This window comes from Mizuhopecten yessoensis, unplaced genomic scaffold (assembly GCF_002113885.1).
Source record: "Mizuhopecten yessoensis strain PY_sf001 unplaced genomic scaffold, ASM211388v2 scaffold716339, whole genome shotgun sequence".
NCBI classification, from domain to species: domain Eukaryota; kingdom Metazoa; phylum Mollusca; class Bivalvia; order Pectinida; family Pectinidae; genus Mizuhopecten; species Mizuhopecten yessoensis.
The window spans coordinates 351861-368970 of record NW_018480067.1 but is presented as its reverse complement, the minus strand read 5'-3'; the positions used below and the strand labels follow the sequence as shown (position 1 = coordinate 368970).

The following is a 17110-nucleotide window of genomic DNA, read 5'->3' as shown; positions in this document are numbered from 1 at the left end:
CCCCCCTCTGTTCTGGCCAAGTTGTAACGCAAGGCCCACACTGGGCAGAGCAAGCGATCAGGACAATCCCCATCCAGAGTTGAAGCCAAAGAAGGGATAACCACAAGCCCTGGGGTGAAATTGGGAACCTGGTTCTTAGCTTAAAAGGAGGGATTAGTGGTCACTGAGACCGAAGAATGGCCAGCACAAGTGCTAAATTCCACCTAGGGATCAATTGCGGTGAACGAGGCTTCTCAATGTAGAAGCCCCTAATGAGAGCAGACAATGAAGCATCCGAGCCCACAGACTTGCTACCATAGAAAGCCAGCACACTAGCAATGGCTAAACGATAGCCTGCAATAGTTCCCGGAGACAGACCTTTGTCCTGGAACAGAGACAAAAGAAAGTCTGCTACATCAGGAACAGAGGCAGAGACTGGATCAATCGACTGTCCGACACACCAATCACCGAAGGCAGACCATCAAGATTGGTAGACAGCGGAAGAAGAAGGTCTTAGTGATCCTGCGATGCGAGTTGCAACTTCTCGAGAAAAGCCCGTCTGAGTGAGCCTTCCCGAGATAGCATCCAACCGTGAAGGTGGAGCTGTTCTAGTCCCGAGTAGAACTGCCGGGACCTCGGTTGAGACAGAAGATCCCACAGGGGGGGGATGCTGCGCGGGAAGTCCACCGAAAGCCAAAGCAACAGAGGAAACCAAAGTTGTCGAGGCCAGAGCGGTGCAACTAGCAACACAGTACAAGGGTGTAGAAGATTCTTCTCCAACATCCTGCCCACCAGATTGAAGGGAGGAAACGCATACGCGTACATTCCCGACCAGTCCTGGGATAGAGCATCCACCGCCATGGCCATAGGATCTGGAACCGGAGACACAAACGTAGGGAGTCGAAAGTTCAGGGCCGTGTTAAACGGATCCACATGGGGTCTGTCCCAAACCAGGCAAAGAGACCGGAACACTGAACGCTTGAGGGTCCGTTCGGTGAGAACCGGGCTCCAAGACAGGGACAGAGTGTCGACAAGAATATTCAGACGACCTGGAAGATGCCTCATCGTGAGATCGAGACTGATCTCCTGACACAGCAACAGGACCTGGGTGGATAAAGCACACAGAGCCGGAAACAGGTGCCCCCTGGCACTGCAGATAAGCCACCACAGTGGAGTTGTCTGTCGCCAGACAAATGGCCTTGCCCTACAGGGAGGGTCGAAGGCCCCGAAGGGCCAACAGAACAGCATGCATTTCCAGAACATTGATGTGTTCTGACAGCTGTTCCCCCGACCACAACCGCGCCAACGTCTGACGAGAAAGGTATGCACCCCAACCGGTCATGGACGCGTCAGTGTAAAGGGTCATAGCAGGAGATGCCCGAACCAGAGGAACTCCTGCCAAGACATTGCTCTCGAGAGTCCACCAACGAGCTGATTCCTTCACCGACTCCGGCAGAGGAATGTACACATCCCACTGCCGAGACACCGGAGACCAAACTGACAGAAGGAACAGCTGGAGCGGATGGATGTGAAGCCGACCCAAGGAAACCACATCCGCCAGTGAATTCAGGTAACCGAGGAACCGAAGGAACCATCAAACCTGAATCCGCTCCACACCGACCAGAACGGAGACCAACAGAGAGGCCTTCTCGAACTTGGACGCTGGTGGAAGGACAAACCCCGGATCGGTTCTGAACCGATAACCGAGGAAAACAAAATCCTGGGAGGGGTGAACCTCCGACTTCTCCCTGGAGGGGATGAACCCTAGGCAGCACAGAACGCCCAGAACTGACCTCGTGCTCCGGGACAGGATAACTGGATCCACTTGGAGCAACAGGGAGTCGTCGAAGTAGATTTGTGCATCTACCCCGAGACTGTGGAGGTGCCCCACTACTACCTGCAACAACTCGGTGAAAACCAAGGGGGCCTTAGTGAGGCCGAAGCGCATAGCGCGAAACTGGTAAACCTTCTGCTCGAAAGTGAACCTGAGGAAGACTCAATAGAGGTCGAAATTCCGCTGGTGTTCTCCGAGGGCTTAGGTCTAGCCTTAGCCCTCGTCCCAACCCTACCCCTCCTACCCGAGGGCGGGGAGAACCACTGGCAGGAGTCGGCTGCCAGGCACGGAAAATGTCACAGGGCTGCTCCAGAGAGCAAGACCGACAGCTAGGACAGTAAGGGTGGGGGTCAGAAGCCTCAAATAAATGACCCCCAGGACAGCGCCTTTGAGAAGGAGGAGTCCCCATCTTAAAGTAATCAAACCGTCAAACGCGAACACCTGACTGGAGCCTGGTCGCAAAACAGCACAAAATAAAGCAAAACGCTAAATTAAAACAAAATAAAGTAATATAGTATAAAGGATACAATATATATCGGTACAAACAACGCCAGTAGCAGTTGGAACCCCGTAGTAGGAAACCAAAACACGTCCGTAAACACGGAAGGCTGAAGGAATTATGAAGTGGGAAGCATGGCTTCGTGTCTGATCACGTGGGTGAATACTGCCGTCTGATTGATGGGTTTTCCAGGGGTTCCCCATGGGAGGGAACATTCTTTATTTACGTATGTGTTAAGAGCCAAGTATGGTTGGAATATGCATTATAATGACTGTGGTAACGTATTTTGAAATAGAAACAAAGTTTTGGAGTTGTATATACGAATCACCATGTCCATACATCTGTCCATGATCCTTGTGAGCCCAATTTCTCCTAAACTGTTGGTTTGATTTTTTCATAACTTGACAAGAGTGAAAGTACACCATATCTACTGGTAGATGTGCATGAGGAAAGGGATTTACGATGCAATTATTGTTCCTAGAGTTATGTCCCTTGAAAATTATTAAGTTTCTGCTCCAGAAACATAAGTGCAACTCCTCTTATTGTTTGATTTTTTTTTGTAATTTGGCACAGTGAAACAACAACATCTGTTGATGTGGATGAAGGAAGGAATTTGAAATTTAACTATTTTTCCTGGAGTTATGACCCTTGAAACTTCTATTTCTGCTTCAGAAACAAGTGTAAGTGAAGGGTATATCTTTGTGAGATTTCTCACAGTTTCTCTAGCTTGTTAGAACATAGTAGGAGTATTGGAAAACACATTCAAGTCCATAATTATAGAAGGCCATGGCAATTAAGAGGTCAAAGTTCACAGTTATGATTGTCCAAACTATTAGAAATCAGTTTCAGATTTTCTCATAAAGTTCATCTGTGTAACAAGGTTTGATGAAATAAGTGAGTGGCAGTCCTTTGGAACATTCTCAGGCAAAAGAATGGGAATAGAAAAGGTCAAGGCCGTTACAAGGGGTTAGGAGGGGGGTTGGGGTGCATATGTTTAGGAGACTTAGCTTACTTCGTTATTTTGTTTTGTTGGATATTTTGCACGAATTACGGTGCACTAAAATTGGCACTTAACAATCCATTTACTGATTGAAGTGACTACTACTAGCCAATCAGATTACTTATTAGCTAACACGTGACCACATTGATATATTAATATAGCCATCTCAAATATCAAAACAATGGTCAGCTATATAGCCATCTCAAATGTCAAAACAATTAATATAGCCATCTCAAATGTCAAAACAATGGTCAGCTATATAGCCATCTCAAATGTCAAAACAATTAATATAGCCATCTCAAATGTCAAAACAATGGTCAGCTATATAGCCATCTCAAATGTCAAAACAATTAATATAGCCATCTCAAATGTCAAAACAATGGTCAGCTATATAGCCATCTCAAATGTCAAAACAATTAATATAGCCATCTCAAATGTCAAAACAATGGTCAGCTATATAGCCATCTCAAATGTCAAAACAATTAATATAGCCATCTCAAATGTCAAAACAATGGTCAGCTATATAGCCATCTCAAATGTCAAAACAATTAATATAGCCATCTCAAATGTCAAAACAATGGTCAGCTATATAGCCATCTCAAATGTCAAAACAATTAATATAGCCATCTCAAATGTCAAAACAATGGTCAGCTATATAGCCATCTCAAATGTCAAAACAATTAATATAGCCATCTCAAATGTCAAAACAATGGTCAGCTATATAGCCATCTCAAATGTCAAAACAATTAATATAGCCATCTCAAATGTCAAAACAATGGTCAGCTATATAGCCATCTCAAATGTCAAAACAATTAATATAGCCATCTCAAATGTCAAAACAATGGTCAGCTATATAGCCATCTCAAATGTCAAAACAATTAATATAGCCATCTCAAATGTCAAAACAATGGTCAGCTATATAGCCATCTCAAATGTCAAAACAATTAATATAGCCATCTCAAATGTCAAAACAATGGTCAGCTATATAGCCATCTCAAATGTCAAAACAATTAATATAGCCATCTCAAATGTCAAAACAATGGTCAGCTATATAGCCATCTCAAATGTCAAAACAATTAATATAGCCATCTCAAATGTCAAAACAATGGTCAGCTATATAGCCATCTCAAATGTCAAAACAATTAATATAGCCATCTCAAATGTCAAAACAATGGTCAGCTATATAGCCATCTCAAATGTCAAAACAATTAATATAGCCATCTCAAATGTCAAAACAATGGTCAGCTATATAGCCATCTCAAATGTCAAAACAATTAATATAGCCATCTCAAATGTCAAAACAATGGTCAGCTATATAGCCATCTCAAATGTCAAAACAATTAATATAGCCATCTCAAATGTCAAAACAATGGTCAGCTATATAGCCATCTCAAATGTCAAAACAATTAATATAGCCATCTCAAATGTCAAAACAATGGTCAGCTATATAGCCATCTCAAATGTCAAAACAATTAATATAGCCATCTCAAATGTCAAAACAATGGTCAGCTATATAGCCATCTCAAATGTCAAAACAATTAATATAGCCATCTCAAATGTCAAAACAATGGTCAGCTATATAGCCATCTCAAATGTCAAAACAATTAATATAGCCATCTCAAATGTCAAAACAATGGTCAGCTATATAGCCATCTCAAATGTCAAAACAATTAATATAGCCATCTCAAATGTCAAAACAATGGTCAGCTATATAGCCATCTCAAATGTCAAAACAATTAATATAGCCATCTCAAATGTCAAAACAATGGTCAGCTATATAGCCATCTCAAATGTCAAAACAATTAATATAGCCATCTCAAATGTCAAAACAATGGTCAGCTATATAGCCATCTCAAATGTCAAAACAATGGTCAGCTATATGCATGGCCATCTCAAATGTCAAAACAATGGTCAGCTATATGGCCATCTCAAATGTCAAAACAATGGTCAGCTATATGGCCATCCCATAATCTAATAAATATCTCATACAGCCAGATTTAAGTTAAACCCAAGTCTTGTTATCTGTCATAATTATTTTAGATTCACCCTTCTTAAACCTAAGACAAAATTAATTATGCATGATACTATATATACATATTATTTGTCCATTTAAACCTGGCTTATATACATAAGCCTCAATAAGGAAGTAAAAGTATGTGAACACTTATAATTAAAGAATACAATTCATTATATAGCGATGACTTCATCCTTTTAGCAGTCAAAAGAGAACTCACTGAATAGTGAATGTTTAGTCTGTTCCAGAATGTAAACTTTAAGGTGTATAATACACTTGGCCTTTGTAACCTATTTTTACTCCAGTGAAATAGAACAAAATCTTGGATAATGACCAATTCATCAGCAGACTGTTAGTCATTCAGGCTCACAATCATGTGAATTTCCTGGCAAAATCATTACTGAATATTCCCAGAATAGATCTTATACACTTAGGGTATTAACAGTGTAGTTATACCTAATGTCACAGTGGTGATTTGATATTATAGGCATGGGGAAATTAAAATATTTAGGGATTCCTATTCTTATTCAAACAGATCATTAATAAGAAAATAATGAAAAACATGAATTTCAAAGATATATTGTTTAAATACAGGTTTTCACTGATTTTCAGCAACCTTTCCATATTTGAAGCATAGAAAGTATTGAACTTATTTTTTTAGCATTCAAGAGGTTTTTAAGTTTCCATAAATACTTTTTGATTTTTTTTTAGTAATTTTAAGGTAATTACCAGAATAATTGATAATATCATTCTTTAATAAATAAAAAATTGAACTAGGCCAATCTGCCATGAATCTTAAGAAATAAAATTAATTTAACCCGTAATTTCAACTGTCATACCGTTAAACATGAAAGAGTCCCTTTGGATATGTGAACAAAATCAAAGCAGGATTCCTAGCTGATACTGTGTGGCCCTAAACATCTGTAAAAGTGGCCTACACATGCTAGCTAAACTTGTGGCCTTAAAAACACAGAAAAGTGGCCATACCATGGCTAGCTGGGCTCTGTGGCCTAAACATAAAGAATCAGTGACCTTAACTGCTGGAAGATAGGAAGTGTGGATTTATTATTACAAAAAGTGGCCATACCTCTGCTAGCTAGGTTTATTGGGCCTCAAAATTTCAGAAAAGTTGCCACTCTGCTAGTGAGGCTGTGTGGTGTTTGTTATCAGAAAAGTTGCCACACTTCTGCTAGGCTAGGATGAGAGCCCTTTGATACCAGAAATTTTGCCACACTACTGCTATCTAGGCTGTGTGGCCTTAAAATTGTGGCAAAACTACTTCTATTGAGGTTGTGTGGCCATAAAAAAGTGGCAAAACTACTGTTAGTGAGGCTGTGTGGCCTTAAGATAACAAAAAAGTGGCCATACCACCGTTAGCTAGCCTGCCACAGCAACTAATTGATTACTGTGTTGCCCAGATTAGTTTTGACGTGTGTACCAATGCAGGCTCGACGCGGCAAATGAATAGTACCGCAATCGATAATTTTCATTTCTAACGGCTACGGATTAATCTCCAATGAAATTGAAGTAAATACAATTTTATCAGCAAATGATCATTTCGGTCCTCGCTGGAGGCCCTGCATCAGTCTCAAGGAAGCTGATCGTGCCTTCGATGTTTTCTCGGGTGTCCATTCTAGATTTTGTGGAGTCTATGACTACAATATGACTACAAGCGGTAATGGCAGAAGAAAGGCCACAGATACATGCTACGTTCAATAAATGGGTGATTTTTCTGTGCAATTGACCTGATAGAACTATGCGTGGCCCCATGTTTTATGATCTTTTACAATCTGTGCTGTTTGATGGGTAATCGTTAGATCCACGATCTGGATCATTTTGATTTGATAATAATGAAATATATCATTCTGATTTGGGTGAGCTAGATTAGTTGTTGGCATGAAACACCATGTTTGGCTCACACTTTTGATTTGTTTTCGGGTCAATATGCTGTGATTTGGTTTGAGGGCGTACAGTTGTAGGTCTGGTTAGCATCAGAGAAACTCAGATATTTCAATAAAGACATTCTAGATGAACTGGTGAATGTTTTTTTTTATTTTTCTGTACAGAAAATTGTGATCAAAAGCTATTTCAATTTAAAAATCTATGAATTTTTTATATGACAAAAAATAATAAAACTGTCATTTCTAAGCAACAAAATCCTATGACCTTACTTTGTTTTTGCGGACATAATTAAGAATATTTTTTTTTGCCGGAAATCGTGCTGTAATTTCGTTGCAATATTGTTTTTAATAAGGAAATTGAAAAATAACAAGGAAATTGATATTTGTCAATCTCCCACATGACATCAACAAAGATTGCTTTGAAGGCCTTACCGTAGTGCTCATTTTTCAAACATCGTTTGAAGTTTTCTTAAATCTCATGTACAACTGTCTCATTTTGTAAAAAGCTGATTGGAAATATTCATAGAAAAGAAAATATGTTTTATTCTCCCGAGTGGTGATAAAAGTTTGGGATTAAAGTGTTGCTTTAGAGATTTGACTGTTGAGATGAGGTCATTTGATGACATACGCAAGTTTTTTTTTTTTAAATGTCAAAATAATAATGGAAAAGTTGAATGTTGTAATTAGATGAAATTAATTCATCATGTAATGTCCTCACTTGAATATGCATATTTTATACAATTGCCAATCATTTGTATATCAATTCCCCAAATCACTCTCGGGAGACCCCCTGTTGACCCCCATACCACTTCCTGTAAATGAAAACCAATGTTGACCTGAGGGTGCAAACGATGAAGAGGAAACAGGAGGAGGGTGGGGCTCCGTAAGGTTATGATAAGATTCTCTACAATGGAACAACTAATATGCAGCATCGAAATTAGAAATGAAGCTGCTAGACTCTTAGTCGTTGTGAAGCCAGGACCATGAAACAAAACATTTACAAAGAAGGATCCATGCTTACTTCATTTCCACTGTGAGAGACAAAGACACTGGTGATTGTAACACATAATAGCCAGCAATATTTCTGAGCACAATGTTGCACATTCACTGAACAAAGAGAAAGAAAATTCAGCAATTGCATGACTAGATGCTTGGACTGGATCAATCTTTGCTTCACTACACTAATCGCAGAAAATAGGCCATCATGATTGTTAGAGAGTAGAAGAGGACGAACACAATGGTAGAGATTAAAATGATCTGGCATGTCTGCAGAAAAGCTTTTCTGAGTGAGGCCTTCTGTGATCTGAAGACATTGATGCATCAGTCAGGACAATGATTCTTCTTGCAATAACTATGTTGTCGTCTATTGTCGAACAACTGACTTGTGACTTCAGCATCTCTTTAAGAGATGCATTGCAAACAAGATTATTGCTTTCATCTTCAAGCACATTGATGTTCTCTGAGAGCTGATTCCTGGACACGCTGCCCTCCAAGAATGGGTATGACTGTCAAGGTAGGCACTCTACCCTGTCCTGAAAGGATATAAAGTCATAATAGAGAGGGGCAGCCTTTGCAGATGGACTCCATAAAGACATTGTCCAAAAGAGTCCACCAAGTGATCAAGGGGAAGGACAAGGCTTCTCGTTGGCTTATTTCCAATCCAATCTGCAGGGGTCTGATGCAATGGTACTCCAGAAGACTGAATGTCTATCTGTATGACCTCACAGGGAACTGAATGATAGTGTGATGTCATTGCCTTCTGAACCTATGACACCAAAAGAAACAAATCCCTATCCAATAAACAACTGAAATACTGACCAGAGCCGGAGATGAACTGGTGACTGTCCTGTTGCTCAAGAAAACTCAAAAGCTTTCCTAGTCAATTTGGATTGAATTAGTGCCAATTCTGAGCTAAGATGTCATTTTTTGAAACTTTAGACTGAGGGAGTAAGGGACCTCCGCTGCTCACCTATTAGCTCACCTATTAATGATGTTGGAGCAAAGACAGTCAGAGCAGTATCAAGACTAATGCCAGGTACATACTTAGATATCCTGGCCAGTTGTATCAGCAATGACCTGCAACCCCACTTCTGGACAGGAATAGGCTCATATAGGTCCAACTCATTGTAAAACAAGAACGCCAATTAGACTTGCTGTGCTGTTGACCAAGACGGACCATTTCAGCCAACAAAATAATAACGAGATACACTCACAGTACGTACCCAAAAAGCAATCAAATACAAGGGTATAAAAGAACAAAGCAAAGATCAAACATGGACAGGTAAACCCAACTGCTCAACGATACCCTTGACTGCATTTCTGACCATGAATACTAAAAATCTGCTGATAAAATTAGCAAACATTACAGAACGAGGTAACACAGTGATGGATTACATTTAAAAAAATACTGTTGAATCAGTAGCAAAATCAATACTTTGTTACGGCCAAGTGGTAGTGATTTCTACGGCAGCTCGGAAATCACGCCTAGCAAAGGTGATAGCCATTTAATTAAGAAAAAGTGATGCACCATTCACACATACTGGTCTGGCAGGAAAAAAATTCTTGTGTTACCTTACTCTTCTCAGTAGAAGTCGACTTCCAAGCAGCGTAAAGACATTTTGGTATCTCTCAACATTTCAATCAACTGGGATGCAAATGAAGGGTGGTTGTAGATATGTATGCTGAAGTTTTTAGAGTATTTATTATTGAGATAAAAATATCTATTCTATTACTAAATGATGTCTGTCATTGTAATAATAAGATTCAAACTTTACTGCTGGCTGCTGTTGTTTCAACCTTGAACATGATAATTTAAAGCCCGGATTGCTTTAGTCTACCTAGCTGTAGAAATGAGCATACTGCACTAGGGTATTGGGAAGTAACCCTGCAAATGATGGTCGAGACGTTCAAGGAAGGAAACATTGTCATTTTATACCTCAAATACTGGGTATAGTAATTTAATGGGCCATTTTAACAACCACAATTAGATTTCTTTAATACACTGCACAAACCTACATGAGGAAATGGTTTCACCACATCCTCCCCTTTCTCTCATTATAATCCCCTTGCACTTGACAAATATTTGTCCTTGTGATCCCTATATTCAGCATGCAGAGTTTCAGTTAAAAAATGTATTTTCTTGCTTTTAATGCCACAGCCATTATCTGCTGGCTTGAAAAAGTTGTTTAATCATTTTATCCCCAAGGTCAAGGTCATTGCTTCTATACAAATCTTGTCTCTCTATTGCACTCATTTGTATTAGGACTTTCATAAACCTTTATGAAGAGGTTAAGTACCAAAGTTCAAGGACAATCATACTATATATAAAACAAATATTGCCATTGCTCTATTAAATAATTGCCTGCATTTGTAGTTGACTTTGTGTGAAAATAATTTTCTTTCACTAAATTGTAGATGCGAACATGATCTTACAGACATTTAAATTCTAGTTTGGAGTTTTCCATTTGCAAAAAAACCTCGAAACCAGTCGTATGCAGTCCCCCCAACCTGTAATTCCCCTACATCCGTCTCATTCTCTGTCATGTTGAAGATTTTTAGCTTGGATTCTTCACAACATATGCACAAAATTACAGACTTTTTAAATAAAAAGATTTGCACTTGTTCCCCCAATCCAATTAATACTGTACTAAACGTTAGCCCACACCAGGAGAGCCATCGATTGGCTCAGAAATAATATAATACACATGTATGGAGACCTGAGAAGAGATTGTATTATCTCTCAAAATCTCCTGGTCTGGATTTAGATAATTGAATTACGATGGAGATGGCCAGAAACTCTTCTTCCAATAAAAATGGTATATCTAACTAGAACAAACAGCTTTTTGTTTTAAATTTGATCTCGGGGTCATAGAAACACTGCAAATTATTATGGTTTAAAGAAAATTTTGAATTTAAGACTTATAAAAGTTTTCAAAAATATAGGATCTCAATGTAGAGATGTATTTGTGTTTCATATAGCATAAAGGTATATAAAACAGACCCCGGTTTAGAGTTATTAAATTATTATATTAACAATGAGTTATAGAAAAAAGTGCAAGGGAACTTGGAAGAGTCAACTCTTTATTTATAAAAGTAATGAAACTTGTGACAAATTGTGTGTTTTCATTAGCTCGTTCACCCCTGAAATTTCATAATGAACTATTCCAACATTTTAATTGGAAGAGTTAAAATGTGTCTTCAGAAGTGAATGAGTTTATAGGTAATATTGGAGATAAACTTTATCTACCAAGTTCAATGCTGAGATTTAAATTGTCTATTCCTTGAGTTTTTTAATAGAGTTAATATTTGAGTAAACTATTCATTTAGTTCTTAGAGCTAAACTATGTAATCACTGAGGTAAGTTGATCTTTTGTAATGAACTGTTTTAATTTATTGAGTTCATCCAGGTCAACTCTGTTTTCATTGAGCTAATCTTTGGGATATGTATTGTATTCATTGAGTCCATGTGTTCACAAATAACTCATCCACCCCTACAATTTTAAAATGGACTTGCCCAGTCTTTGATATGGCAAGGTTAAAATGTGACTTTAGGGGTGAATTGGTTAAGTTGTTCTTGGAGATTAACTTGTCATTCCATAGAGTTTTTTGAGATAACCTGTATTCGATGAAATGATCTATTGACGTGATAAACAACATACAAGAATTGACTACATATAGAAAAAAAAACATGAAAAGTGCCTGGATACTTATGAAACCTGTAATGTTTCAAATGTACTAGTTAAGGGTGTATGCAACCTTACTGTGACTTCAATTGTTACCTGTTTTTATCAAGAGAGTTCAGCACTTCAAAACTTGTTTCATATTTTTAACTACAGATAATTTGAGACCTTGTTAGATTGGGCACATTTTAAAAAAGTATGAAAAAAGTTATCAAATTATTATTGTAGATATAGACTGGAGAATCATAAATTGAATGATTGATATATTTTGCAAATCTGCATAAAAAGAAATCATTTACAAACAGAAATAAAGTTACATTTGGTACAATCAGTTAGTTACCCTAACAAAGATCTATAACAGCCATATAAGGAGTTGAGTTACATTGTTCTCTCCAGCATAGACTAAATTCTTTAGTCTGATGTAGAATTTTGTTACAGACATTTTATGTCAACATACTTCACTGGGGGTCACATATCTCAAATAATTGGAAAATCCAAAGTAATTTTTTTACTGTTATATAGTGGTGGAGGAAAAAAGATCCTATGTAATTTGAATGTTTCCGTAAACTGTTGGGAGATCGTGTTCGGTGAGGGGTCACCCTTATCAGGGACAACTACGTCCTTATTGGCTGTCTGGGGGTGCAGGAGATAATAGCAGTTTAATAACAAGCTACTAAGGTTGTACACTGCCGTCACCCATTGTGTGCCAGTGTGTAGGCCTTTTACTGCTGGGGCAGATCTGTGTGCGTAGAGAGTCAGGTGTAGTCTGACACAGGCCTTGGAGGGAGCAGTCCCTAGGTGGCTCAGTACCTGGGGTTTTAGGGTGCTGTATAACATATGACAGGGAAATATTTTTCCTACATAGGGTGATGCAGTGCCATTGATGTACCTGTATAGGGTATAGGCTGATGGAGGAACTGTAGGTTTTGTATAAGCTGTGATGCTCCAAGTATCATCAGACCTATAGGTATATCCTGTACTAAAGGCGAGTGGTGCCCTTGGTGTACTGAAGGACAAATGGTGCCCTCCCTCATCTACTGAGGCTGGTCTAGGCTGATCAGTGTGCACTTGGGCTGGTGGTGGCATCCGTGTGCATCGGGCTGTTGACTTACACACACAGGCTATGTACAGTGCAACGAGTGCTTGGTACCGATGCTGAGAGGTGAAGACTGCTGGGCTGTGTGGTGAGGTAGTTGTGTGTGTGTGCTGGACATACATACACCCATCTCCCTAGGAGCTGGACCAGGAGGGCGGGAACAAAACCACAGGTGGGTCAGCTTACACGATCTTATATCTACCTAGTTTGTGGTTATAATTGTGTTACCAGGTACTCTGTATACATCAATTTCATTTTCATTTTCATTATAGATAGTACCTTCTTTAGGTCAGACCACCTGTTTAAATCTTATTTCTGTTTAGTGTGGTATACATATAAACGCCAGGACACTACTTTATTCAGACTACTGTCATCAAATCTCATTCTGTATTATAGTGTTGTATCAAATACAGAGAAAATTTTCATCAGTCAAGAGTTACCTGTACAAATCTCATTTCTCTGGGTAATATATTAGATCGAGAGGTATAGTGTCTTATCTGTAAATATGTTAGTGTGTGTAATATATTTGATCGTTTTGATTAGTTTAACAGTGATGTCTTATTCTTCCCTCAGTCTTCTTACATTTATAAATCTTATTTCTCACTCTAATGGGCAATATTTGCTACGGCACTTACAACACTTGTTAGAAAACCTACGTAAATCACATTTCTCTGTAGAATTGATGATATCGAGTTGTACCATATATCACTTAGATACCAGGCAGTGGTAGGCATATCTGATAGCATATGACTTCACAGTTCAAAAAATAAAATTAAGGTTGAAATATAAAGGTATAGCTCGGAGTGCCAAATATATCTTATGAAGATTTCTGCTGATGAAAATTCTAACATCAGTATCAGTAGAAAAATATCAGAGTCCATTTAATGTTAATTTTGTCCTCTATTTCTAAAAGTGACAAATGTTGAGATCTTTCATCTATCATTTTGATTCAATGTTTTCAAAAATAAAATCTTGTTAGATATCTACAGTGGTAGGGAATGTATTTCTAGGTTAATTCGTTTAACGTATTTTCTCGTCAAGTACAAACGTTCGAGGTGACCTGAGAAAGAGAGTTTCTCGGTAAACAGGAAGTTACTAGTATGTTAGAGCGACAGATTCCTAATTAAGATAGCTCGAAGTGCAGAGTTGTAAAAATATACAGTCTGTATAATAAAACACATCCTAAAGGATTCTATAAGGTTTGATTTTACAACAGGCTGTACGTGTACTGAGCACTTAAAAAGTTGTTCTCCAGGGGCCGATGATTGAATCTATCACCTTGCAAAGTATAAAGTGTTATCTGAAACAAATGTAAATGTAACTGGATCTTAATATCAATTGTTATTTTAATTTACCAGTAAGATATTTAGGGTTTCAGTGAAAATTAACTTTGGAAGTTTTTTTCTGGTAGAAATTTTCACAGTTAAGAACTGGTTAATGTTTAAATCAGTGTTAACTTTGGAAAGTAATAAAAAATGAACTCCATGTTATTTGATTATGATATCATAAAATATTCCTAATTTTCTGGTTAATTAATTACTTTTTAAATTATTTGAAATTTCTTAATGATTTTGCATACTTGTGAAAAATATCAAAAGTTTTATTTTATTTTCCCCTCCCTGTTGAAGTCTTTTAATTTTTTTAAACTAACAAAGTTTGAAACACTGTTTCCTCACTAAAATAATCTTCAAAATAACAAGTTTTGTCTATATTCCCACTTAAATTTTTTGAGAGTCAAAGGCGGAAGTACAAACTTTTATTAAGTTTCGTGCCTCATTCACTTGAGGGAAAGGGCATTTAGTGTGTATGTCAAATCTCTATTCATTATCAAGATGGAGGAAGCTGATTCATTATCAAGAGCTGAAAAAAATTATAGTTTTGTTAAAAATGCTAGATTTAAATTGGTTCATATCCTGTTGACCTCTGACCCTATCATACATGTGTACAATTGTATTGGGAGAGAAACAAATTATGAAAGAATCTCTTTGGTCCTGTTGCCTGTACTTTTCCACTAAAATTGTTTCACATGGTCTTCTTGACAGTATGACAAGTGTGCCATACAAACTGTTAAAGATTGGAATCAGGCTATGATTGTTATCATTATTAATGGCATGTTGATGGCAAATTAGTTTGCTTTAGACAGGTGTTTTCATGGCCAGATATGTAATTAATATGATTTCTTTTCATCAAGCGTCACTTAGGGAAATGTAATTAAGGATGGATTCGGAAATTAGATAAATAAGCTGATCTGGAGAAAGGAATCAAATATTGTGTCGACACTATCGAGGCAGATATTTCATTTGAAGGTCAAGTCCTATTTCATTTGGATGTTTGTCGAGACTTCATTTTAGGCTAAGGTCGTTGTTCAAGTTACGAATAACCGAACTGTAATTTGATTTACGAGATAAAGAAAGAGCAGTCTGGCTGTCTGTTCACTGTGACTTTTGTTTAATTGAATCTATCCTCAGAGAGTACTGTTCATTTATTACATAGGAGGTGTTTTGGTATGATTGGTGTGTTTTAGATCTCAAGGTTTATTACTGAAGTCTAGGTATTTTTGAAGGTTATTATACATGCTCTTACAGACTGTCAAAATTCAACTATAAAAAAGAAGCGATACATATATATAACGATAAAATCTTGAAAGGCTTGCAAGTATAAATGGCATAAATTTTGGCACCATGATGATGTGGATGTATTCAAATTTCTGACACTTTTCTTTAATAGAATCGAGGCATGTGTTACATACATGTTGTCTAAAACATCCTTGGCAAACTAGCTTAAATTAATAAATTGATCATCATACATTTTTTGCCAAGATTTTTTAAACTTATCAGAGACTTGAATTACTCAAATAGCCTGTTTTGTTTCTATCATTAGAAGTCGTAATGTAGTTCTGAGGTTTTAAATATGTATGGCTATTACATCTGTGAAATGTGACCTTGATTGAAACTTAAGTTAATAGACATTTGGTAGACCAAAATTGTTTTAAACTTTGTTTTGTAAAATGCAACAAAATGACCATGGAAAAAGATTCAGACCATAAGAATGACCAATAGATTTGTTTTAACCAGTTTATTTTGCACGGCTTTTAGTCCAATCAATTTCAACGTGATGAAGATGAACGTAGTATATTACATATTATATAATACTGCTTCAAAGTATAAATGGCTTTTAAGATGAAATCATGTTCTAGCGCTTTCTCATGTAAATAACTTTACAGGAACATCCCCGAGTCTTGTAGAAACAACATCAAATACCATATGTTTCTTGTGCATGTCCCTGAACATAGACCCAGTACAATAATCCGGATGAAATCTTTCCGGTTCCATTATTTAAATATTTATGTTATAAATGTTAGATTGAGTTGAATGCTTTTGCTTTAAATATGGAACATTACGAGAATACATTTGCATATATTAGTAATATGAAGCACTTGACATCTGCTTTGTGGATAATATCAAAATGAGCGTTACATGTTTGGTCATGTTTATAAATGATCGGCTATTTGATCTGATTTTATACAGGTGAAAAAATCGTATGAGGATTTTGTATCATCCAAAATGAAGTCAAATTTCAGAAATTTAAATTATCCGAATTAGTAGATGTAGGAAGGGATAAAGGTATATTTGCCATCATTCTGGGGATGATATATTTGTGGAGTGATCACTGATGGGAAGGCAAAGTAAAATAGGGAAAGTTTTATACCAACCAGAGCAAAAACAGTGTAAACTCCTAAAATTTCATAAAGAACTATTCCAACCTTTGAATTTGAAGAGTTCAAATTTGTCTTCAGGGGTAAATGAGTTAAAACTCTGGTCTTTTGGACAAGTGATTTTAAAGATAATTAACTTTTTCTAGAGGTGATGCTGGTCAAAATAATAAAATTAGCCTTCATAAAATTATAGGCTTTTAATAGAAATAAAAATGTGCCTGTCCATTGTTAATTTGTCGATATCAAAACGGTAAGCTTTGAATATTGTAATGCTCAATAGAAAATTTTGCACTGGTTTGACGTGCAAGTGGACATAAATTTTCACTTGTCCAAAGACGAAATCTACAGGACTTAAGGCCATCAGACCTGGGATTTTCCTTGTCCTGCCAACAC

The 17110-nt window shown here is 37.4% G+C and overlaps 1 protein-coding gene across 3 annotated transcripts in view; it reads left to right on the top strand.

Moving 5' to 3' along the window:
- LOC110443309 overlaps positions 1 to 17110 on the top strand; it is a 365314-nt gene that overhangs the window by 139776 nt on the left and 208428 nt on the right. The window contains exon 1 of one of the 3 annotated variants that reach the window (XM_021487459.1): positions 12639 to 13174. The exons of the other annotated variants lie outside the window; for them this stretch is intronic. The gene's annotated coding sequence lies outside the window, so the exon portion shown is untranslated. Of the gene's footprint in view, positions 1 to 12638; positions 13175 to 17110 lie in introns of those variants that run through there. 3 annotated transcript variants of the gene reach the window in all.